Source organism: Lutra lutra, chromosome 1, assembly GCF_902655055.1.
Source record: "Lutra lutra chromosome 1, mLutLut1.2, whole genome shotgun sequence".
Lineage (NCBI taxonomy): Eukaryota > Metazoa > Chordata > Mammalia > Carnivora > Mustelidae > Lutra > Lutra lutra.
The window spans coordinates 190,529,292-190,555,657 of record NC_062278.1 but is presented as its reverse complement, the minus strand read 5'-3'; the positions used below and the strand labels follow the sequence as shown (position 1 = coordinate 190,555,657).

General features: G+C 39.9%; 1 long non-coding RNA gene across 1 annotated transcript; it reads left to right on the top strand.

The window, feature by feature from the left end:
• The first annotated feature begins 564 nt into the window (after nucleotides 1-564).
• Nucleotides 565-12,431, top strand: LOC125110281 (uncharacterized). Its single transcript, XR_007130550.1, has 4 exons — nucleotides 565-688; nucleotides 4,925-5,036; nucleotides 9,192-10,940; nucleotides 11,144-12,431. It is a non-coding gene; the product is annotated as an uncharacterized LOC125110281 (long non-coding RNA).
• The last annotated feature ends 13,935 nt before the right edge of the window (nucleotides 12,432-26,366 follow it).

Sequence of the window (26,366 nt, the reverse complement as noted above, 5' to 3'; positions counted from 1 at the left end):
TTGGGGAAGGCGGACTCTCACGAGCTAAAATTTGGAGAGTCCATTACAAAAAGAGAGGGAAGAACAGATATTGGGTAACTATTGACAGTATCTGCCATAACTCCATACAAACACAGGGGATACACCATGTGATCTTGCTTTGAACAATGGAGAAGTGATACACGCCCCTTTGCATTCTTGTCTTTAAAGAGACCAAGCATGTCCTCTTCTTAATTTTTCTTCTTCCCTATTGGTAAAAGTCAAAGTCCAGCATGATAGCCAGAGCTGGAAGTTACATTGGACCATGAGATGAAAAGAGCATGTTGAAGATGGTAGAACAAGCTAAAAGGCTCTGAGAAAGACAGGACCCATTTAGAGTTCCCCTGGAGAGCTTCTCTAGACTTACCCTGTCTGTGAAATGGGTGTCAGACATGGTCAAGGTGAGTCACAGGTGCTGGTCGTCATGGAGTCCAAGTGCCCACCATAAAGGCAGGGAAGGAATAATGCCAGTGGTGACAGGCAAAGTAAACCCTATTCTTAACTGCAATGTTTTATTTTTTACAGATTGATAAATGATTTGCAAAATAAACATTGATTTTGAAAACCTACAGGAAATTTTTTTAAACATTGAAGAGAAGAAGATATTCTGGTTGGCCTGATGGACTCTGGTTAGGTAAGAGCTAAATGTAGCCTCGTGGACAGCGACTTGGTGAGGTTTGAGGGTACCCACCGTGTAGCTGGGTGTTCACAGCGGAGTGTTTACAAGCTCTGATAGACTTGCATAGCGTCTGCCCCACCTCTTTCCAGCTTTGAAACTTTAGGAAAACCTCTGTTTTCCTTCACCCATAGAGCTATTCTGAGGTTTTAATGATACCGTAACTACAAAGTGCTCTATTGCAGCTGGCACATAGTGAGTACTCAATTAGCGACTGCTACTCTTACCTCCAGAACGTTTTATCACATGCCCAGACCTGGAGTCTTCTCCTTGCCATCGTCTCAAGCCCATGAATTTCCTTTCCCTTTTTTCCCTTCCCAACACTGGAAGACTTGACTTCTGCTTGCCACCAAATTCTAACATTGTCATAAGGTTTCTTTTTTTTTTTTTAAAGATTTTATTTATTTATTTGACAGAGAGAGATCACAAGTAGACGGAGAGGCAGGCAGAGAGAGAGAGAGAGAGAGGGAGGGAAGCAGGCTCCCCGCTGAACAGAGAGCCCGACGCGGGCCTCGATCCCAGGACCCTGAGATCATGACCTGAGCCGAAGGCAGCGGCTTAACCCACTGAGCCACCCAGGCGCCCTGTCATAAGGTTTCTTAAGCTTAAAAGCATTCAGCTTCTAAAAAATAAATCAGTATCTTGTTTCATGGAAGCTTAAGGATCAAGTTTTTATAAAACAGGTTTACATTTCATGACAAGTACCTGTGCCATGAACATGCCACTGTTAATATTTGTTTCTATGGTGAATTGCACTGAACAATAAGGTGTTCAGACAAATAACCTGATGTCATGGAGGGGGGCCTTCTTTACTTCTTATTAATTCTTGACTCCAACTGCCCTTTGCACCTCTTAGCTCACCATTAGATCAGAGTAGTTATTATTATTACTGAAACATAAGGTTAACATTTCCATCATTACTGGGGTCAAAATTTGCATACTTCTGCATAATTCCTGTGCACAGCTGCTTGTATGCTCTGTCTTTCATCTTAGTTTGCACAATTCATCTGGAATTTCTTAAAACTGGACTATTCATAATAGTCTTAAAAGAACTTCAGGGGGAATGTCGAGTTCAACATTTTAGCAGCATCCTTCACTTAAATAAAAAGCTTCAGAGCCTCTTGAAGACATGAACAGTTTTGACTGAAAAATCTAATATCAACCACATGGGCTAAATGATTGCAGAACAAACTTTATTGCATTATAAATCTGCCGGAAACAACAACAAAAAAGGTCATCAATCTCTGCCTTACCTCTTCTTGGCATTTTGAAATTACCCTCTTTTCCTTCCTTATTTCCCAGACAAAACCAGGATATTCAACATCGTCACAAATTCGATTTGTCAGTGATACTCCTTTGATAAGCTATTGAAACTGGTAGGTCAGATGAGAAGAAATCACATAAGAACTCAAGCCATTTTTTTTAAGTCAAGATTGACTAAGGGACTAAAAGACTTCCACTTTATAGTGTAATCAAAAGAAACTTGGTCAACAGCCATTATGTGCAAAGAAGGAAAGGCAGTACAATAGAATAGCTTAAAAGGAAGGATATCTGAATTTTAGCCTTGACTTTGCCTATAACTTGATGCATTTTCTTCAGCATACTACTCAACTTTGCATTCATCAGGCCTCTTGGTTTCAAGTGATAAAACTCAACCCTAGTGGCAAAAAGAATAAGCAAAGTAGAGATAGGACAGAGCCACTAACTGACTCACCTAAAAAGTCCAGGGGTATATTTGGTTCAGGTGTTGCTGGATGCGGATACTCAAATGATGTCACCAAAAACATGTTTTTCCCTAGCCCTCTGCTCCTGTGGGCTGATGCCACTCTTGAGCAGGCCTTTCACTTCCTGTGCAAAGATGGTTATCAGCAGTTCTAGCTTAGGTCTACCAATTCAGCAATCCCACTGGAAAGAGACCATCATTTTCCCTGTTGTCTCCATAAGTCCTATGGTCTTGGGAAAACCCCTGTGGATTTCAGACCCAACTCGGAACAAATAAAAAAATGTAAATTGGTCAGATCTATGGTACATGTACCACACACCACATGAACTGAATTTTGGGACAAGGCATTTGTTCAAAGGAAACTTAGGACACTGTAACCAGAAAATTAGGGCAGAGATGCATGATAAAAAGTGGCCAGGCAAAAGCAATACACTTACAATTCAATCTCTCGTGGACTTCAAGTATTCCGAAAATTATATAATTTAGAGTTGATGACGTGAAGTTTTTTACTATAAGGTTCACACCACGATATTTTTAAGAAACTTCTGAAAAAGAGATGGCTGATTGGAACCCAATATCCATTCTCCCACTCTAACTTTAGTAATAAAACCCTTTAACTTGTGATGAACATAGCACTCTGCAAAAGACTGTTATTTCCCAGGCTGTTAAGTGTGGTTATGTGACTGATGTCAGAGTCTGGGTTATGGTTTCCAAGGATATCCAGGTCCTACTCCCTGGAACCTGTGAATGTTCCCTTAAGTGGTAAAAGACTGCAGATGTGACCGAGTTAAGGATCTTGAGATGAGGAGACTGTCCTGGATTATCCAGGTGGTCCCTAAAGGCAGTCACCAGTGTTGTTATAAAATAGAGGCAGAGGAAAACTGGTTCAGTCATTCTGGAAAACAGTACAGATCTTCCTCGAAAAGTTCAAAAGAGAACTACCCTACCATCTAGCCATTGCACTGCTAGGTGTCTACCCAAATAACACAAAAATACTGATTTAAAGGGATGCATGAAACATGATGTTGATAGCAACATTATCAACAACAGCCAAATTATGGGAAGAGCCAAAATGTCCGTCCACTGATAAATGGATAAAGATGTGGTACATATTTGTACATTGGAATATTACTCAGCCATAAGAAAGAATGAGATCTTGACATTTGCAATGACGTGGATGGACCTACAGAGTATTATGCTAAGTGGAACAAGTCAGTCGGAGAAAGACAAATGCCATACGATTTCACTCTATATGGGATTTAAGAAGCAAAACAGATGAACATAGGGGAAAACAAAAATAGGCAAACCAGAAAACAGACTCTTAACTATAGAGAACAAACTGAGTGTTGCTAGAGGGACATGGGTCGGGGATGGCTTAAATGGGAGATGGGTATTCAGGAGGGCACTTGCGCTGAACCCTGCGTGTTATATGTAAGTGATGAATCACTAAATTCTTACACCTGAAATTAACATTAGACTGCATATTAAGTAACTAACATTTAAATAAAAACTTGAAAAAGATAAATACATTAATTAATTAATTGATTGATTGATTGAATAGAAGCAGAGGGAGATTGTATACAGAAGAAGAGAAGGCAATGGGAACACGCAGAGATTAGAGTGATGCCATCACAGCCCAGGAGTCACCAGAAGCTAGAAAATGAAAGGAAGCTGTCCCATAGAGCCTCCAGAAGGAATGCCGCTGTGCAGACGCCTCCATTCAGCCAGTGAAACGGAAAATTGTGAGAGTATAAATGTCGGTGGTTTCAAGCTACTAAATTTGTGGTACTGTGTTACAGCAGCCAGACGTAACTAATATAATCGAGCTCTGGCAAATAAAATAAGAACGGAAATGGAGGTGTCCAGCTTCTAGCTCAGGTCCTTTAAGGGAAAGGGGCTTCCCTTCTGTCCAGCTGGCCACAATACCACGTGCTGGTGAGCCATCTTGTGCTACCACCCATTATGTGCATAAAGGGAACCTGCCAGAATGGTGGAACAAGATAGAAGGAGCCTAGATCCCCAATATCCAGCTTGAAATCCTGATTTCAGAGATAAATAAAGCTCTGCTTTATTTAAGCCACTGTATTCTGGGATCTCTTATTATAGTTATCTATAACCTAACAAAATTACCATTTTTGTCTGCCATGAAACTGCACTTTAAAGACTTCAAACTTCAGGGAGTGCAATTAACTGAAGACCCAGAGGCTCCAGCCTGAAATCCACCACCACCTTTGCACCCAGCCCTCACTTCCCAGAAGCTATTCCCACCATCTGGGCGTGGCAGGGCTACTAAAGCGGTTCTATGACTGGGCAACATGGGGCCCCTCTAACAGCCAGCATTAGCTCAAGGACTCCTCAGTGGCTTTGCCAAAGCTCCTGAGACAGCACAGCAATCTAAGATGTTAAGTTCAATCAGACTCCCTTCCTCCTCACTTCACCTGGGGCAGATGGTTTGGCCATCTGATGGCGCTCTGAATCTTACCACTTCCCTTCCCATTCTCTTTCAGGTGCTTCTCCTAATTAAGTCCCTTGCTCATTTAAACCCATCTAGACAACTACTTCTCAGACTATACACCATCTTTTCCCAAAAGCTCAAGAACAATGTGTTCCTCTGGCAAAGTAAGAAAAAAAAGAGAATCTTCATAAATAGTAAAAGCATCTTGTCATAAATATATTTACCCTAGGTAACTGTGAAACAGAGACTTGACCATCTTGTACTTTACTTTCCCCAAACAACCTCTTGATCACTTTCAAATTCTCTCCTGCCCTTGGAAGTAAATTAGGAGGACAATAAAATTTTCTCCCAAGAGTTGGCAAACTGCATATTATTGACTATCCAAATGAATGAATGAAAAGTAGAATTCCATCAATTATGCAGTTGCTTTATTTAAATATCAAACATCTGGAGGTTGATGATAAGCAGGTTAAGAATTCAAGATGACTAAATTTTTCATTTATCTTTGTCCTGATTTAAACCTATGCTCTGAATTTCTGCATATTTGCACGTTTTTGTCTTGGTGTGTGCTAATCGCTTCTCCCAGATGTACAAATGTCCATGCGATGTGCAGTCCTGCATAACTCCCCTGACTGAGAAGTCTTTGCTGTACTCCATTTCCATCTATCGTTTGCAGCTTTAGTTCTAACATATTTCTTTCTTCTTAGTGTGTTTGTCTTTTGGACTGTCAGACTTCTTATTCATGTTAGTAGTCCCATAACGATTCCTGGCATATCTGTCTTCGTCACACATTTGCTGAATTGAATCAAATGTGAAAAAGTTGGGAAATGCATGCATGAATACTGCAGGAGACTCATGCTTCTCCAACAGATTCTGGCACGGGAGTTGGGAACGTCCCTCCTGGAATGGTTGTTGGAATGAGAAAGTATGACATTGAGAGGCTCCCAGGGAAGGAAGTATTTGCTCTCGACAAAGGCCTTGAACACACAACAGAGCAGATAAAATTGAAACAATGAGTTTGAATCCTTCCACATGTGGTATATTTACAACCATGACAACAAAGGCAAGACTTTCAGAAGCATGCCTTATTCATTGTTGGGTGCACAGGGTGTGTGTGTTCTTGGGGGTGAGAGTTGTGCATTGCTTTTTTGTCTCTTGTCAGACAAAAAAACAAAAAACAAAGTTTTTCGACTGTACTTCTGGAAACAGGTTAGATATCATCTTTTAAATTATAGTGGAGAACTCTTAATAACCCAGCTCCCACCTAAACATGTGTTTAGGTCTCACAGGGTTGGGGGTTTTTTTGTTTGTTTGTTTTGTTGTTTGTTTGTTGTTGTTGTTAAAGATTTTATTTCTTCATTGTTCATGGTGATAAGAAAATATTATTAGAAAAATAGTGAATTCTTAGAATATTGATATACTAGTAGTATTAAACTAGGAGGTAGAGAGCATTGATTTCAATTTCTAGATCTGAATTTGCCACAAATAACAATGTAATCTAGATCAGTTACCTCAACCGAGACCTGGCAACCTTATCTATACAAATGGAAGAGCTGAAGTGTTTCAGAAGCTGAAAACAGGCAGATAATGGGCCAAGTGCTGCCTAAAGATGTGTTTTCTTTGGCCAGTCATTTTTTAAACTAAATTAGTTGTTTGACTATAACTCAAGATATTTTTCCAGAAGAAGAAATAAAATTTCTGGCTTCTTTTGAAAAATCAAAAGATACAACTGACTTCATCTTATATTCCCATATGACAACTACTGGGTAAAGCCCATACTCCTAAGTATACCTGACACACTTTATCCATTTACTCCTGGCTACACTTGACAGACCTTTGAGTGTATGACTCCTACACTCTATGATCTGAAAGGGTCTATCTAAAAGCCTACAAGCCTGGAATATAACTAAGAGTCTAGAAACAAACCCATATATTTATAGCCAATTGATGTTCAATAGCATGTCAAGACAATTCAAAGGGAAAATAATAGTCTGTGCAACAAATGTTCCAGAACAATTTGATAATCAAATGCAATGGAATAAAGTTAGATTCCTTCCTCACACCACACACAAAAATTAATTCAAAATGGATCACAAACCTTGATGTAAGAGATGAAACTATAAAACTACCAGAAGAAAACGTAGGGGAAAATCTTCATGATCTTAGGTTAGACAAGATTGTGTTGGATAGGACACCAAAATCCCAAGTGACAACAGAAAAGTAGATAAATTAAAATCAATTGAAATTTTAAAAACTTCTGTGCGTCCAAGGATACTGTGAGGAATATGAAAAGACAACCTACAGAATGATAGAAAAATACTCGCAAATCATATATTTGATAAGATACTCATATATGAAGTATAAAAACTACTACAGTGTAATAATAAAATAACACATAACCCAATATGTAAAAGATGAGGGATCTGAGTAGACATTTCTCCAAAGATAGACAAATGGCCAACAAGCACATAAAAAAGATGCTCAATATTATTAGCCATCAGGGAAATGCAAATGAAAATCTCAATGACATGTGACTTCACATCCACTAAAATGTCTATAATCAAAGAGACAGATGCCAGCAATTGTTGACAGAGATACGGAGACACTGGAACCCTCAGGTGCCATTGGTAGGAACGTAAAATCCTGTACCTCCCTTGGAGAACAGTCTGGCAGTTCACCAAAAGATTACATTTAGAGTTACGGCATGACTCGGCAGCTCCACTACTAGAGAAACAAAAATATATGTCCATACAGAACCACATACGTGAATGTTCACAGCAGCATTATTCACTACAGCCAAAAAGTAGAAACATCCAAATGCCCATCAATGGATTAATGGATACAGAAAACATGGTGTGTACTGGAATAGTATGTGACAATAAAAAGGAATGTACTGAAATCCACTGCATGTGGACCAACCTTTAGAACAGTGCACTAAGTGAAAGAAGCCAGATGCAAAAAAAAAAAAAAAAAAAAGAAGCCATATGTGACTACGCCAACTCTTTGACCAGCATAAGACCAAGTACGGCGTCTCAGAGGACCAGGAACTGGTGATTGTTTGACAGACACCCCCAGCAGCTTCTTGGCCTGGGCTGGAAGGTTTCGAATCTGTGGAACAGGAGGACAGAAGTCACCTGTGGGCCTCCTCCTCCCGATCTGGCTAAGTCCTCGATATGAGGAGGCCACTCTCTAGGTCCCGCTTCTTCCTTCATCTCTTGCCTCCTTCCAGCTCTTCTCTGCTTTCACCTCGGGGCTACCAGGGAAGTAGCCCCCAAAGGCAGGGAAAGCCCTAGCTGAGAGGTAGCCCGAAGTCTGCCTCACCCACGGCCGCTCAGCATCAGTACTGAGGAGAACAATGGACAGAATAAAAAGCTCGTCTTCTGATTAAAAAAAAAAAAAAAAAAAATGATCCCATTTATATGAAATGTCCAGAATAGGTAAATGCAAAGAACAGAAAATAGATGGGTGGCTGCCAGAGGTTGGGGTAGGAGGAATAGAGAGCAACGGCTAACAAATGTAGAGTTTCTTTCGGGGAGCTGATAAAAATATTGTAAAATTAGACAGTGGTGATCATTGTACAGCTTTGTGAATACGCTAAAAACCACCGAGTTGTACACTTCAAAAGGATGGATTTTATGATATATGAATTATATCTCCATTTTATTTTTTAAAGATTTATTTATTCATTTGAGAGACAGAGAACATAAGCAGGAGGAGAGGGAGAAATAGACTCCCCACTGAGCAGGGGGTGCTTGATGTGGAAGCTGGATCCCAGGACCTGGGATCATGACCTGAGCGGAAGGCAGATGCTCAACCATCCGAGCCACATAGGCGCCCCTATATTTCCATTTTGAAGGTACATGAGCCTGCAGCAGGATCTAAATGTTCATCTCCATTATCCCTGTCAACATTACCAATATCATCAAATTTCCCTTCCCAGTGATAGGCTGACCAGTATGAGCAACCCACTTCACTTTAACGTGAAACAAAGTGAATCGTGGCTAATGTGGCAATAACTTTCACTTACTAAAGAATAAGACTTGAGCCTCTTATTTTTTTAAAAAAAGGAAACTTTGAGGAAATATTTTTCAAAGATTTATGTTTACTCTTCTTCTGAAGTTTACCTTTTTCTATTTTTTTTCTCCAGTAAACATCTGAACTCTGTAGGACGGCATGAATAGCTTTCCTTTTGTATGCAGACTCTTTCTAGGCAGGAAAGACATATCCTAATAAATGACAAATTGACTCACTTAAGCTCTAACACCCTGTTGCATAATTATCCTTAAGACTATGAACTCAATGTCTCTTCTGAATTTCAGATCAAGCTGAGGCATCTGGAAAATGGGCAGTACCCACAGAGACTCGTTTCAAGCCACCTTCCTCCCATTCCAGTACTGACATGTGAGAGGAACACGGCCAGCTGTTTTGTAACAAGACTGTAAGAAAAATCAATCTCCAAATTGAAGGCCAGTATATTAGCAAGTGAATTATACCATCTCTTTACTATTCCTCCTCTTGAGTGGATTATGTAACAGTATCCAACCAATCTGGGCAAAATGCAAGCATTAAAGATGAAAACATGTTTGCCTTTAGAAAGGAGTTCACACGAGGAAATGAGGAATACAATTATGTGCATGTAGGTAATGAGAAGTGGGGGGAAAACATGTTATTTTCTAGATTGGCTATTTGAATTGGTTGGATTAGGAGGGGTACAGGTTCTCTTTTTTGGCAGAAAGTTTTCCTTTGTTTAGAAAAACACCTTTGTGAATCTCCTCAACCCCCACCCTAGACAAGCAATTCAGAAAGAGAAGAATAAACTTGATTTAGGAAATAAAATAAAAATAATTCCATAAAAAGGTCCTTAAAAATTCCTTTAAAAAGAAAAAAAAAAAAAAACTTCCCTAATGGTGTTGGGTAAGAGGATGTCTTCAGATCCATCTCTCGGCCCTGCTCTGTGCACTGTGTTTAACCCGTCCTCCATGGAGGGCAATAAACAGACTCCCTAATCTACTGGTTTCCAGTTGGGTTCTGCCAATAGGAGTTAAGTGCCAAAGACTGGAGAGTGGGAGGAGAGTGAGTACAGGGTGGTTTATTCCCCAGGCTCTCTTTAAGCTGGGCCTCTGGCTAGCAGATGCTGGGCAACCCTCTGCTACAGGGCCCCTCCCCATCACAGTCCCAGAAATTGCTTCTCTGTCCTGGCCCCTCAGGCCTAAAAGCAATGACAGCTTCCTCCCCATCTCAGACACAAGACACTCCACCATACAGTCAGTCCTGCTAGAAGCAACATATGTGTTCTTGAAAATCATCATGCCATGCAAAATTTTGCAAAAAATACCCAGGGGTTTATGGTAAAATGGGAGGCACACACACCCACAAATTCAATCTATGATATTTGAAAAACATAGCAACCTAATAAAAATATTGACAGTGTTACACTTGTTACGTGATTAAGAAACATGTAAATACAATCAATATTGCATTTTACTTTGAAAAAGACCTTGGAGTTTGCAGGACACATCAGAAGGGTTGCAGCTTATGAACTGTTGCAAAGCCGCAACAGGAAACTAATCTGAAATTTGAAAAAAAAAAAAAAAAAAAAAGTTGCTGCACCAGATGGGGTTGGTATGGCGCATGACAAGGTGGTGAACTGAGGTGAAGAGCAGATGTGTTGGGGAGGGGTGTGCGTTCTGTGTATTCCTACAGTTTGGTTCAACAGGGCCCACAGATTTCTGTGTTCACCAAATGCTTTTCACGAATGCAGTCACACATAAACAAATGCAACACTACGCTCAAAATGTTCCAGGATATATCAATGGCATTGGAACAAATCTGTGTTTTCAAAACAAGTGTTATAACAGAACTGATTGTACATAGTTTATTTCCCTACACATGGCCTGTGACTTTATAAATAACAGTGGCTTCACTACATTCTTCTTAATGACCACATTTGAGTATGTCCTATTTCCCGTCAAAACGCTTAGAGAACTAGGGCAGTCTGGGGACAAGAGCTCTAGTAAAATGGTGGGAGTTCAGAACCTGAGAGTTCAAACAGCCTATCAGAAATTCCAGTTGGGGGGCGCCTGGGTGGCTCAGGGGGGTTAAGCCTCTGCTTTCAGCTCAGGTCATGATCCCAGGGTCCTGGGATCGAGTCCCGCATTGAGCTCTCTGCTCTGCAGGGAGCCTGCTTCCACCTCTCTCTCTCTGCCTGCCTCTCTGCCTACTTGTGATCTCTGTCTGTTAAATAAATAAATAAAATATTTTTTAAAAAAAGAAATTCCAGTTGGAAGAGGTTGCCAAGTGACTTTGAAAGACAGTGGTGTGTCTTAATAAAATTCTAGTTGCTTCAAGTTCTATACCATCTTGTAGTTCCTGCCACAGCCCGCCCCACTTACCCTGTTGTGTGCAACAGCTCTGGGGTAGTACAGCGCTGGGGATGGGAAGGGAGGAAAGTGGCATGTAGAACATGAAGAGGGGCACAAAGGACAGGGGTCACAGTTGCTGAGAAGAGATAAGTGAGATACAAGCCCCTTTCCCCAGAATAAACCAAAGAAAACCTCTGAAAGGCACCGGGCAGTCCCTGCTCTGCTAATACATAATGTACTCCTATGAGGGGCCTTTCCATGGATAGAGAAGTGGACTCCACATATAAGAAAAACGAATATAGCTTTGACTTTTACATTTTCTACCAAGAAAAGCCTCTCAACAATATTTTCCATTTCAAAGGCACTTGTTCTCCAAGTAACACAAATTTAGGAGTGAAAATACTCAATATTTTCTCTCTTCAACAAGCCCTTTTATTATTTTTTTTTTTATTTGAGTCAGAACATAAATATAACCTAGGCTTTGCCCAACTAAATTACATTAGCCATAGAAGCATGCCCACATGAAGGGATTATTAATCCTCAAAAAAACCTTGGCAGAATTTGATGAAAGCTGAAATGTATTTTCACAGATGGCTGTGCTATGGTGTATTTGATTTGAAAAATATTAAACAAAGCAATACCCCATTTCTGTTTTATTCCCTGAAAGCAATTACTACATGAAAAGATAGACAGACAGGACACAGTTAACAAACAAAGACTAAAGAGTTGTCATCAGCTTAGAAATGTTCTGGAAAACAAATGAGAGCCACTCTCCAATAATATGATTGTAAAATACGGAAATAAAAAATCTATATTGTGTACATACACGTACTTATAGCCCACATCATGGTTTGATGAACCAAGAGATAAATGGCCCAACATTGATTGTTTTTACAGGAATATGACAACCCTCCAAAGAAGAGAACCAGAACATCTCTCCATTCACATAAAAAGCAAATTACAGATGGGGAAGAAAAAAAAAAATTCACTACTCTCAGAGCAAGATTCAATTAAAAAAATATGTCTGGCTTTGACAGGGCAAATTCCAGGCATAGTGTATTTTCATAGAAGTTGGTCCTGGAGGAAAGATTTCAGTCCTACAAAAGCCTACGGAACTTTTCGCGGCTTGTCATAATTTCTCTGTAATTCTAAACAAGGATTTCTGCCTCCTTAGCTCATATTTTTCCCCTAACTGATTCTGCAAGGTGGTATTATGCTTCTGACAGTGGTCTTCCTTTCTGAAAATCACACCGTATAATAGGTAGATATTGAATAATAATTAATGCTGCCTTACAGCAACATAACATACAGAGCTTTACCAGGGATTGTGTGTATGTGTGAGTGTGTGTGTGTGTGTGTGTGTGTGTGTGTGTGTGTGTAGAGAGAGAATACACATAGTTAAATGGCAGGATGAAACCTTGGGAGAGGCAGCATGTCATGTCCCATGCAATGTTCCAAAAACAACACAAGTAGCATTACTGAAACAAAATACCACTGCAGCTCTGGGACGTCCATTTCTATCTTCAGAAACATTAGGCGGTAGCTATTGTCTTTTGTCGTTCAAAGGTCAAAGCCAACACAAAGAACTGCTCAAAGTCACAGGATTTTTGAGCTGAAGCTTCTGCACGCATTCCCTCTGGCTTGTCACCTTTCATCCACTCTGTACAGAGCGCCATTAAGAATTTCTAGACATCAGGTTCTGGATCTTGTTACAATGCTCAGAATGGCTGTCAGTGGACAGGATAAGAACTCCAGTAGTCAGGCTTGAATTGTGTGAATAAATACACCCATTTGGGTGTTATCAATCTGTTCCATTTGTCTTATCATTTCATTCTTTGATTGACACCGTGACCCTTGGAAAGCCAAGGAAGGTGTTTCTTCAGTTCTTTACCGTCAACCTCAGGGCAGCATGGCCTTTATTCTCTGTCCCCTATTGCCCTGTGGAGGTAATTGCCTACATTTTGGTGCCTATATTACATATGTTTCAACCTGTTCTCCAAACGTTAACTGTTTGGGATTAAAATAGTTTCTACGAAGCATTTTCAGCCTTTCCTTGAACTCCTGCCAATGTATGGCTCTCCACAGAAAGGAAAATGCTGAACATTAGAAATGAAGTGAGGATTAGTCAGAGCAGATAATAAATAGCACATTACTGCATGTGGCAGAACCAAAAGAAAAAGAAAAGAAAAAAAAACAACAACTTGTTTGTATTTTAAGCATTTAACCATGACAACTATCTAAGGTCCTGGTAAAGGCAACAGGAATATAGGCCTGGGTCAAGAGGTAAGGAAAGACTGCAAAGAAGCGGTACCATGGAAATCATATCAGATCATCGAGACTGTGTATGCAACCAGATTATGAGTCCATTTAAGTGTTCCTGCGATACATTATTTTGAATGCAAATAATGAAAGTAATAAATGATGTAATAAATCATGAGGATGATAACAAAACTAGGAGTTGGAATGATGTCTGCAGGATCCAGTCCTCCTAATATCATACTGATGAAGGGGCAGGACGGATTCTATCTAGACCTTTGTCAGAGACTCTGCAGGTTGGGTGGAGAGTGGCCTGGTCGCTACTTGGGAAAGGAGAACCTAGTGGTAATGTAATAACAAACGCCACCACAACTCATTTCATCGAAAAAAAAAAAAAAAAAACAAATAAAAAACCTATATGAAGCCAATGTACTATTTTCATCTCCATATTAGAGATGAGAAAATCGAGGCAGAGAGGTTAAGCAATTGCCAAAGGACATACAGTTGACAGGTGGGGGAGCAGAGATTTCAACCAAAGCAGGGTAGCTCTTAAGAAACACTGCGGAAGGGCACCTGGGTGCTCAGTGGGTTGGGCGACTGCCTTCGGCTCGGGTCATGATCCTGGAGTCCTGGATCAAGTCCACATCGGACTCCCTGCTCGGTCGGGAGTCTGCTTCTTCTGCTGATCTCTCTCTCCTCTCATGCTCTCTCTCTCTCTCTCTCAAATAAATAAATAAAATCATTTAAAAAAAAAAAAGAAAAAAAGAAACACTACGGAAGCCCCTCTCCTCCTCACAGGAACGGGCTGGGAATGCCGAGAAATTTATACCATGTGCTACTGCAAGGAAGAGGCATTTAGCCAGTCACTCATGCTTTCCTGTACGCATTCAACAAATATAAAATGAGCACCTACTATGTGCCTGGCGTTAATGCTAGAGCCTGAGATTTCATGATAACCAAGCAGATGAGCTCCCTATGCTTTTGGAATTTAGCCTAGTTGGGGAGACTGGTGGGAAAAATCCAGGCTGCTTACAGAGCTTGCAGGAAAATATACTAAAACGGATGTGTTAGTTTAACATGCCTCAGAACTGCCACGAGGGTTTACTAAACCACAGATTTCTAAACCTTATCCCTATGGTTTCTGATTCAGTAGGTCTGTGTTTAAACCCAAGAATTTGGCTTTCTAACAAGTATCTCAGCTGATAACTGCTGACCTAGGAGCTATACTTTGAGGCCACTCTTCTAAGGGTTTCTTGGTTGGGAGAGAAATATTCCTTTATGTTGTACTGTGTATCTGTTGCAGGTGATCCTGTGTTTAGGAAGAATAGTCACTGACTATAGAAATACAATTGGAGGCCTGCCAGGAGGGTTCTCTCACCCTGCCTCAAATGTGGACCTGCTCCCTAGCGTGGCTAACACAGCCATTTGCACATGGGGTCTGAGAAAATGAGACCTAGATAGGGTAGCTCCTGATACCACAGAGTGGAAGGAAAAAGTAAACTACGAGACCACAAAGGGATGACTTGAGGACCTTACTGGTGAACTGGAAGGCAACATTGAAGACAGTGACCCCCTAAAGGCATGGGGAGATGTAGGGAAGAAGGGTACCACTGCAGAAGATTTTTATCCATCAACCGATGAAACACATGCCAGCTTTACAGACGATATGTTGTCGTTTTATTGATGATTAAAATTGCCTCCAATTGCATGAGTCTGATTTCACATGTTTACAAAAAAAAAAAAAAAGAAAAAGCCTGAGTATTTCTTCTCTATAAAAAGAGAGTTTTCCAGATTCATAGCCTTCTTGTCTATTGGAAAGATCCATGGCAAGAGTGAAAAGAAGTATTGGGAAAAGGCCAATTTCTTTCAAAACCATATGTGGATAAAAAGGGCAGCATTATCTGTAAGCAGAATAATTATATATATATATATATATATATGTGTGTGTGTGTGTGTGTGTGTGTGTGTATGTTTCTGCAATACATTATTTTGAATGCAAATATTAGTGAAATATATATGTGTGTGAATATATACACACACACATACACACACATATATAGTGTTATATATATATATCATTATATATATAGTGTTATATATATATATATATATATATATATATATATATATAAAATTTCTTTTCAAAAGAGAGTTAATAGGTTAACGCTACAGGACAGGAGCACTTCCAGTGCAGAAGGGAGAACCGCAAAGTTGACATTTGGCTGACCTTTCCACAAGTAGAATGAATTTCTAACGTCAGGGATGCCATTTTATTGTGCTCTGCAAATAGTCCTGTGCTAAAGCCAATGAGCAGCAACTAGTTATATAAATAAATATCCCACCTCAAAGACCAATGCAAGTGATATGTAAAATCATTTAAGACTTGGTTATCTGTAAAATCAGCATCTGGTTCCCCATTTTTTGTCCCAACCAGGTAATTATAAGCTAACTAGTTGTGCCAGTAGCAGAGTTTCTAAGATGATAGCCCACAGGCTGACTCTGACCCAGAGATGTGATTTGTTTGACTTCTGGATTTTGTTCCTTGTTGCTGTGCCCTTAAACGTTGACCACGAATGGCTGAAATGGAACACTTGCTCTCCTCTGGGCAACCTTGCTCGTTGCTCTACGATATCTTTTGCCGAGACACGGTGACACCTTTATGTTGCCGGCAGATCTCCTGAAGAGATTTGAGGGTTTTGACCCCTGCTATCTAATTTCCAAAATCACCCTTCAACTCCAGCACTACTTTCCTGGTAATTTCAAAGCCTCATATTTTTTCTTCATTTCACCAGTAGAAGGACTGTTTTTTCCATAAGAATGGTAATTGTTCCTGGGTGAGCAATAGAATAGTATATAAACCTTGGAAGAAGTTTCTCAGTAAAAGTGCAGAATTACCTTATATGATTTATGCCATCATCCAGATTGTTAATCTGTTTTAGATTGGGCTAGGAAATTTTGAGCTGATTAAATGAAATGTCAACACAGGGAAGCATCCTGATTTTAACAAAATGGGCTTATCATTGCCAGACATGAATTAGCCTAGAGAATACATTAAATATTAGGATTCAGAGTGGGTTTTAAAAAAATTGAGAAGGCTGGGAGAATGTGAAATGCCCCAAGGTGTGTTCATTTTTATTCTGTAATGAATAGGAAATATATTGTAGTAAAAGGAGCATTAATGATTCAAAAACAGCTGGAGATATTGAAACAGAAATTAATCCTCCTTACGTAACTCTTAAAACTAGGAAAAGGGCAAAGGAGGTTTGAACATTGGCACCTGAAGGGAAACGGGCTATTGACGCTCAGCACCTGGGACCAGATCATTTGTACACGGCTCACACACAGCCATGGCAGAGCCTCTGAGGGGCAGATCTCTCTAATGAGAAATAACTCGGGGTTATTCCTGGAATCACCGTAAAATCGGAAGTGTGGACCCTTTTTAAGGAGAGACAGTGGTACTGTTGTCAAGGGCAAAGACTAACAGCAAATGACTCTTCAAGGACAGGAAGGTCCCACCGGATCTGCTAAAGGGTAAAATCACTTGTACCTGGCACATTCATTAAACACCTGGGGCTGCCACTCAGGTTGTGTCTTTCACTGTAGAATAGTTTGATTTTTGAAAACTAAATATATCCCTATCTTTTCTATCCTGTTGACATGACCCTTTTCTTCAAAAAGCATAGGAAATATTTTTTTAGCCCAAGCTCTCTCCCGAGTGACAAATTTCACAATATTGGTGTCCAGTGCATTGAAGTTGTCAAAATGATCTCAAAAGTGTTTACTGTTGTAATTAGAGAGAGGCTAAAAATGGAAACACATATGTATGTGTGTGTAAATGTATTCGTGCCACCTTTTATGTTTATAAAACTTTAATTTCTTTGGAATATGCTTGACACACGATGTTATATTCATTTCAGGAGTAAACATAGTGATTCAAGTTCTCTATGCTGTGCTCACCCCAAGTGTAGCTACCATCTGTCACCACACGACACTATTAGAATATCATTAACTATATTCCCATGCTGTGTCTTTTATTCCTGTGACTTCTTCACTCCGTAACTCGAAACCTGTATCTCGCTCTCCCTTTATCCATTTTGCCCATCCACCTTCCCACCTCCCCTCGGGCAACCGTCAATTTGTTCTCTGTATTTATAGATCTGAATCTGTTTTGTGTTTATTCATCTGATTTTCTTAGATTCCACATATGAATGAAATTATATGGTATTTGTCATTCTCTTGCTACTTGCATCTAGCTTAACACCCTAGGGCCATCCATGTTGTTGTAAATGGCCCAGTCTCATCATTTTCTATGACCGCGTGATATTCTACTCTTCCATACATGCCACATCTTCCGTATCCATTTGCTGTAAGTTTCCTGACTGAGTAGACTGAATTCTTGGAGGCAAGTCCAGCCTCCATCTGCTCATTCTCTGGTTTCCTCCTGGTATGTTGGCAGCTATGGGTAATATGACCAGGGTACTTCTTCACTAATGAATTTGATGGTGACATCTAAGCTAAGAGAAAAATTCATTGACAGCTCTGTTTTACCTCCATGTATATATGAGACCAAATACATCTCATCCAAAATACCTTTAGGGATATATATGTATATCCCTATATATGTATGTATATCCCCATACATGCATGTATATATGTATGGGATATGTATGTATATCCCTATACATAGATAGGGATATGCATGTATATGCATATACATACATATATATACACATATATGTATACATGTGTATATATGTATCCCTATATACATATATAGGGATATGTATGTATGTCCCTATATATGCATGTGTATCCCCATACATGCATATATAGGGACATACATACATATCCCTAAAGGTATTTTGGATGAAATGTATATATACATATGTATGTATATATACACACATGCATATACATATATGTACATACATACATGTATACATACGCGCATATACATATAGATACATACATACATATATAGGGATATACATACATATCTCTAAAGGTATTTTGGATGAGAGAACTGTAATCATACCCTACCCTAACCTATTTCAATATCAACTAATTTTTTTTAAGATTTTATTTATTTATTTGACAGAGAGAGATCACAAGCAGGCAGAGAGAGAGGGGGAAGCAGGCCCCCCACCGAGCAGAGAGCCCGATGCAGGGCTCGATCCCAGGACCCTGAGACCACGACCCGAGCAGAAGGCAGAGGCTTAATCCACTGAGCCACCCAAGCGTCCCTCAATATCAACTCTTAACCATCAAGGAGTCTTAAGAGAATTCCTAAGACCAAGCACTCGTTGAATTCCATTTCCAGTGACTCAAGGGTGAGGTGCCTATAAAAGAACACATTACTTCAGAGTGTTTGCAAATGTCTTTGCCCTTGGCTTGGGTCAATGTACAATCAGCTAGCTCAGAGATCCTGAAGAAGAAGGTCTCCTGGGGCTCGCCAAGGAGAAAAGAACTGACCTCAAGTACATTCTCAGTCCCGAGCCCTGAATGATAAGCTTTATGTTTGTAACATGTGAAGTGTCACCTTTTCAGGAAGCCTTTGCTGACCACACTATTTAAAATTATATCCCTTCCTTGGGGCACCTGGGTGGTTCAGTGGGTTAAAGCCTCTGCCTTCAGCTCAGGTTATGATCCCAGGGTCCTAGGATCGAGTCCTGCATAGGGCTCTCTGCTCAGCAGGGAGCCTACTTCCTCCTCTCTCTCTGCCTGCCTCTCTGCCTACTTGTGATCTCTGTCTATCAAATAAATAAATAAAATCTTTAAAAAATAAAAAAATAAAATAAATAAAATTATATCCCTTCCTTCTTAATTTCTCTCCTTAGCCTTTATCACATTACACTATAAAATTTACACATTTGTTTATTTTTTTGTCTCCTCTACTAGAATATAAGCTTTGTGAGGTTAGGAATTTTGTCTGTTTCTCACTGCTTTATCTCTGATACCCAGATCATCCAGGCAGGTCGTGGATATTTAGCCAAGTGTTGAATAAGTGAGCAACTGAATATAAACATCTATGGATATAATCTCATTGTCTTGTGTGCCAATGAGTCTGCATCAGGAAGAGCTGGGCTGGATCATTAACTCTGCCATTGACAAGCTAAGTGGCCTTAGACCAGGGACACTCTCTGAGTCTCAGCTTTTTCATCCCTGAAAGGCAGATAGCAATAGGTTCTTCCTCATAAGGTTATAGTAATAACAAAAAGAAAAAGAAACGGGGGGGCATGCCAGGATACCCTTTGGTGTGGTCTCAGGCACACTGTAGAGATGTCTGAAGTGTTGGCTGTGATTACCACAGGAGTATTTATTCCTGAACCATAAACGGATGCAGAACACAATCGGTTCATAGACAGAATTCGATGCCTACTGAGTTCCTCCCCGCACCTTCTCTGAGAACTCTGACCTAGAGGTAGGAAGAAACTGATTGGTAAAGAAGCTGCCTTACTCTTGCTCACGTTTTGCAAAAGCACCTCTTGGGATTGGGGAGCAGGAAGGGCCTCCTGCCTATGACCATGCAGGGCAGCGTGCAGCAGCAGGCCTGCCTGCCACTGAGTTGTGTGCTTTGTAAATCAATAGGGCATTTGGGTCTCAGGCTGTCCACCCTGTTACCCTCCTGAAGTCTTAAATACATTTTAAAAGCAATTATTTTGCTTCTAGCTTTGGGAAGGAGGACGTGAAGAGAGGCCTGGCTGAGGCAAAGCTCATATTTCAAGGCATGTCAGGGACCAAGATCGATGACGTGCACATAAGAGTGGAAATGGATGTAAAACATAACCTCAGGTAGACTCATGACCAGACCCACACAGAGTTCTCCCCCTGCTTCAGAATCAAGAGGAAGTAGAGCCGCAGCATTCAAAACAGGGGCAGAGTGTGGAGGAATGAGGGAAGTCTCAGTAACACCCACTATTCAGAGCTCCTGGAATTAATGGAAAAATCTTAGTACTGGGCTGCACTGGGTTTTGTGCCCACAGAGGCTTCCAAATAATGCCTATGTTCTTACTTGTCGTTCTCTGTGTTTAAGTGCATTAGAATGAACAATAAGGCTACTTTTTTAAAAGCTCTCATGCTATGTGTAAGTGTTTTGGTCCCTTGAAACATGCAATTGAAACAGGAGTATTAATTCTTGTGCCCATTTCACAGAAGGGGGCTTGAAGAAGTTAAATCACTTTTCTATGGTCATAAAGCTAGTAGGTAGATAGAACTGGCCCCTAGGTCTGAATCCAGCTCCTATATAGTTAAACACTCCGCTCTTATTATAACACCACAAACTGAATTAGGTCCCTTATTATGCTCTTCATAGCATGGATCTGAACTGGTAAATAAATATGTAAGTGTGTAATCACTTGCCTAATACCTGGCTCAATACTAGCAGCACATCTTTATTATTATTATAATTATAATATTTTTGGTATCACTATATTTGTAGCACAGAGCACAGACAGAAGCTCAGAAACTCTCTGCTGAATATCTGAATAAAGATAAAGTAGATATAAATTGAGATTTCAGGTCAAGACAGAAATTCATTTAGTTTTTTAATGAAGAAAAAACACTTAAACACTCCTTATCCAGTAATTTTCCCTCCTTCTAAGGATAAATCAATGTGTAAGAGTTTCTAATAATCCTTCACGTAGATATTCTGCAATCACATGAGAAATTCAAACAATTTTACAACGTATTTATTATCTGACTCTTCTACTAAACAGCGGCCATATGTATCTATCTTATACCCTCTTGCCTTTTTTTAACTTCTAGTTCTTTGCAGACACCCAGCTAATATTTGTGTCATGAACCAATCAAGAATATTAGTTCAGTTATTGTGATGTTTTAATAAAATGAAAATGCTACCAATGTCCACGATAGCCAAACTATGGGAAGACCCAGGTGTCCATTGACAGATGAATGGATAAAGAAGATGTGGTATAAAATTAGCAAGACAGGAAACAACATGTGTTGGAGAGGATGTGGAGAAAGGGGAACCCTCTTACACTGTTGATGGGAATGCAAGTTGGTGCAGCCACTTTGGAGAACAGTGTGGAGATTCCTCAAGAAATTAAAAATAGAGCTTCCCTATGACCCTGCCATTGCACTACTGGGTATTTACCCCAAAAATACAGATGTAGTGAAAAGAAGGGCCATCTGTACCCCAATGTTTATAGCAGCAATGGCCATGGTCGCCAAACTGTGGAAAGAACCAAGATGCCCTTCAATGGACGAATGGATAAGGAAGATGTGGTCCATATACACTATGGAGTATTATGCCTCCATCAGAAAGGATGAATACCCAACTTTTGTAGCAACATGGATGGGACTGGAAGAGATTATGCTGAGTGAAATAAGTCAAGCAGAGAGAGTCAATTATCATATGGTTTCACTTATTTGTGGAGCATAACAAATAGCATGGAGGACAAGGGGAGATGGAGAGGAGAAGGGAGTTGAGGGAAATTGGAAGGGGAGGTGAGCCACGAGAGACTATGGACTCTGAAAAACAATCTGAGGGTTTTGAAGGGGCGGGGGGTGGGAGGTTGGGGGATCCAGGTGGTGGGTATTGTAGAGGGCACGGATTGCATGGAGCACTGGGTGTGGTGCAAAAATAATGAATACTGTTACGCTGAAAAAATAAAAAATTTAAAAAAAGAAGAAGAAGAAGATGTGGTATATATATGCAATGGAATATTATGCAGCCATCAAAAAATTTAAATCTTGGGGCACCTGGTTGGCTCAGTGGGTTAGAGCCTCTGCCTTTGGCTCAGGTCATGATCCCCGGGTCCCGGGATAGAGCCCCACATCGGGCTCTCTGCTCCACAGGGAGCCTGCTTCCCCCTGCCCCGCCTGCCTTTCTGCCTACTTGTGATCTCTGTCTGTAAAATAAATAAATAAAATCTTAAAAAAAAAATTTAAATCTTGCCACTTGCAATGACACAGATGGAACTAGAAAGTACTATGCTAAGCGACATAAGTCAATCAGAAAAAGACAAATATATGACCTCACTGATGTATGGATTATGAGAAACAAAATAGAAGATCATAGGGGAAGGGAGGGAAAAATAAAACAAGGTCAAATCAGAGAGGGAGACAATCCATAAGAGACTCTTTTTTTTTTTTAAGATTTTATTTATTTATTTGACAGAGAGAAATCACAAGTAAGCAGAGAGGCAGGCAGAGAGAGAGGAGGAAGCAGGCTCCCTGCTGAGCAGAAAGCCCGACGCGGGGCTCGAACCCAGGACCTGGGATCATGACCTGAGCCAAAGGCAGCGGCTTAACCCACTGAGCCACCCAGGCACCCCATAAGAGACTCTTAATCATAAGAAACAAACTGAGGGTTACTGGAGGGGAGATGGGGTAACTGGGTGATGGACATTAAGGAGGGCACATGATATAATGAGCACTGGGTGTTATATAAGACTGATGAATCACTGAACTCTACCTCTGAAACTAATAATATACTATATATTAATTAATTGAATTTAAATTTTAAAAAAGACAAAAAAATTAAAATTAAAATGCTAGCACCTTTATAAATACACATAAATCTTTTCTTATTGGCATGACTTTTGAGATTTTCAGAACGAATTACTTTGTGAATTTATAACATCCATGACACAACAGAACACTGTCAATCCTATCCGAGGACGAAACTCTAGAGTCATGAGCCCAGGCAAAAGAGAAAAAGCCTCGCTGTTTTAGTTTGGTTTTCCCAAACAAAGTCGGGAGGTAAACCACAGCTTCTGACCATGTATATAAACATTTGGAAAACTGGCTGAAGTTGCTTACATGTAAACAGCAAGAGATTAATACTGTGCTTTTGAAACTGACTTTAATGAGTCCTGAGAGAACTTACCACACAAAAAGCTAAAATTATTGTTCCCAGAAATAAATAAAAGGAAAGTAATGTAAGAATGCATCATATCTTTCTCTTAGCAAAACGCAATAAAACACAATAACAAAAAGAATACTAAAATGGGCAAAACAAACAGAAAACAAAAGAACAAAAGACGCTGGAGGGAAGGAGTGTTGAGGAAGTATAAGGAGGGCAAAACGTGATATGAAACAGGACGAAGGAAATTCTGGAACAATGATAGGGAAGCACTGAATGAGAGATGGGATACAGTGTGGGAGTGGAGGAATGGGAAGAGGACAGATACAGAAGCAGAGGAATCCAGCTCCCGGCTGGTGAGTCAAATGCCGCAATAATCCCATTTTAATTATACGTGAGTCTCATCTCTGCTATTTGTTTAATTTTATTCTCCTCAGCAAATACAGAGACAGCTGTTTCCCTTTTGACACAATTATCTTTGTCTAGAAGCTTTCAAAATGTCCCTTTGAAAGGTTTGCAGAACTTACTAGAAGCCTGAACATATTAAGTGACAGATCTTTTGGATTTTAGACAAGGAAAGCATTTTTTTCAAGGCCTTAAATCTGAAAGCCAGAGGATCAGGAATCATAGAACAAAATACTTTGAGACTCAAAGTTGGGTGAACTGCTTATTTGGTCTTGGAAATCAACAGCCTAACCGTTAGCTTAATTATATTGTGAGTGAAAAATGGACCCAATGTGTCAACTCATTGGTTGACCAACAACAAATCACGCTGTCATTAGTGAGAGTTTGAACTAAAATATTGAGAATGTATAGTCAATTGTTCACAGCACTGGAACATTAAGTCAGTAGATTTTAGGATAAGTGGTCACACTGACCATGTCAGTCAAGAGAAAGAAAGAGAAAACTGAGAAAGTTAGTCAAGAGAGAGAATAGATTCAAAGACCAAAAATGGGGGAAAGACCATGAAGGAGACTAAAAGGCTGAATGTCTGGCCCCAGAGAGACAGAAGTATCTTCTATTTCTAACCACTCACCACCTACTGTCTCATGAAGATTTGAAATCCAAATCTGAAACAAACATATAATGGCCAATATTACCAAGCACATGTCAAAGGCATCATACATATACTGTTTCATTTCATCTTCAAACCAGTCTTTGAAGAACTATTATTACTCCCATTTTATAGATGACAAAACGGAGGCTTAGAGAGATTTAGTAACTTGTCCTTATGAGTCTTATGATTAGTGACCAGTAGCAAAAGGATTAAAACTCAGTTTTCGCTAATCCCAAAGTTCACACCCTCAAATCCCACTATATTACTTGTTGTATCCATAAATAACCTTTCTCTTTACTTGAACAAGATTGAGAGTTTTTTTGTTGTTGTTGTTTGTTTGTTTGTTTTTTAAGAAATCAGCCATCCCTGATTGAGACAAAAAAGGAAAACTCCAAGATGTTGGACAAGGAGGACACCTTGCTACATAGTAAGGTTATGACATGGGGGCAATGGTGTCACCTAAAAGCCCATTACCAACTACGGAGACCATAAAAGGATCAATGGTTGCCAGGGGGTCAGGGGTAGGAGGGATGAGTAGGTGAAGCATAGATAATTTTTAGATCAGTGAAACTATTCTGTACAATACTGCAGTGGTGGATCCATGTCATTATACATCTGTCCAAACCCCCTGAATGTACATCAAGGGGGGGGCCCTAATGTAAACTATGGACTTGGATGATAATGGTAGGTTGGCACAGGTCTACTGATTACAGTAAGAATACCCTCAAGGAGGGAGGTTGATAATGGGGCAAGTTGTGGCAGGGGAGGAGGTAGGGGCTATTGGGAAGTCTCTATTCTTCCAACTCAGTTTTGCCATGAACCCAAAACTACTCTAAAAAAACTAATTTTAAAACATCCTTTTGGGTATAAGGAATCAGCATTCTTTTTTTTTTTAAGATTTTATTTATTTATTTGAGTGAGAGAGAGAGAGAGAGAGAGCACACTCAAGAGAGCACAAGCAGGGAGAGGAGGAAAGGGAAGAGGGAGAAGCAGGCTCCCGCTGAGCAGGAAGCCCCACCAGCGGCTTGATCCCAGGACCCTGAGATCACTCTAAGGCAGATGCTTAACTGACTGAGCCACTTGGGCACCCCAAGGAATCAGCTTTTAAGTATTTTTTTTCCCTCCACTTTTCTCTTTTCCAGATTTTTACATTCAGCAAGTTGATTGATACAAAAGACACTTCTTGGTAAACTTAGTGTCCTGTTGTTCTCTCCACACAGTATTCTAATACTTTTTAAAAGATAGGAAGTAACTTAATAAAATTTTTTAAATTGACTGAGAGAAGGATAAGGAGGTATATTTTCAGTAATAAAGCAAATGAAGCTGAGGAATTCAGATGCTTATGTTTACTACGAAGTAAATGTCAGAGGACATTTACATTTGCCACATTCTTAGTGTGTGTATCTCTAAAGCTGTCCAGATGTATTAGATGAACACAGCATGACAATGGTCATACTCTCTACTCTATATTTCACTTCTGCACATTGGATTGCCTGAATATAAATGAAGGCCAGAATGTTCATTTAGATGCAGTACTCAGTATGCCTTTTGAACAAGCTGTCTAAAAGGATATCCCTTTCCACACACTGGATTTTCTACCTTTTTTTCCCTTTGGCTATGTAGGATTTCCATTGTAAAGAAGTGGAGAAATTTGAAGGAAGCTGAGTAGAGGAGAAAGAACATCATATTTTGCCTACAGTAGCCAGATGGCTAGCCTGGGTTAGGCCATGGCCTGAAGAAATTGAAAACTGTACTATTTACATCACAGGCTAAGCAAGGTAATAATAAGGTTTTAAATGGGGTAGAGATAAGTTCTTTATAGATTTTGGACACTAGCCCTTTATCTGATATGTCATTTGCAAATATCTTCTCCCATTCTGTCAGTTGTCTTTTGGTTTTGTTAACTGTTTCCTTTGCTGTGCAAAAGCTTTTGATCTTGATAAAATCCCAAAAGTTCATTTTTGCCCTTGCTTCCCTTGCCTTTGGTGATGTT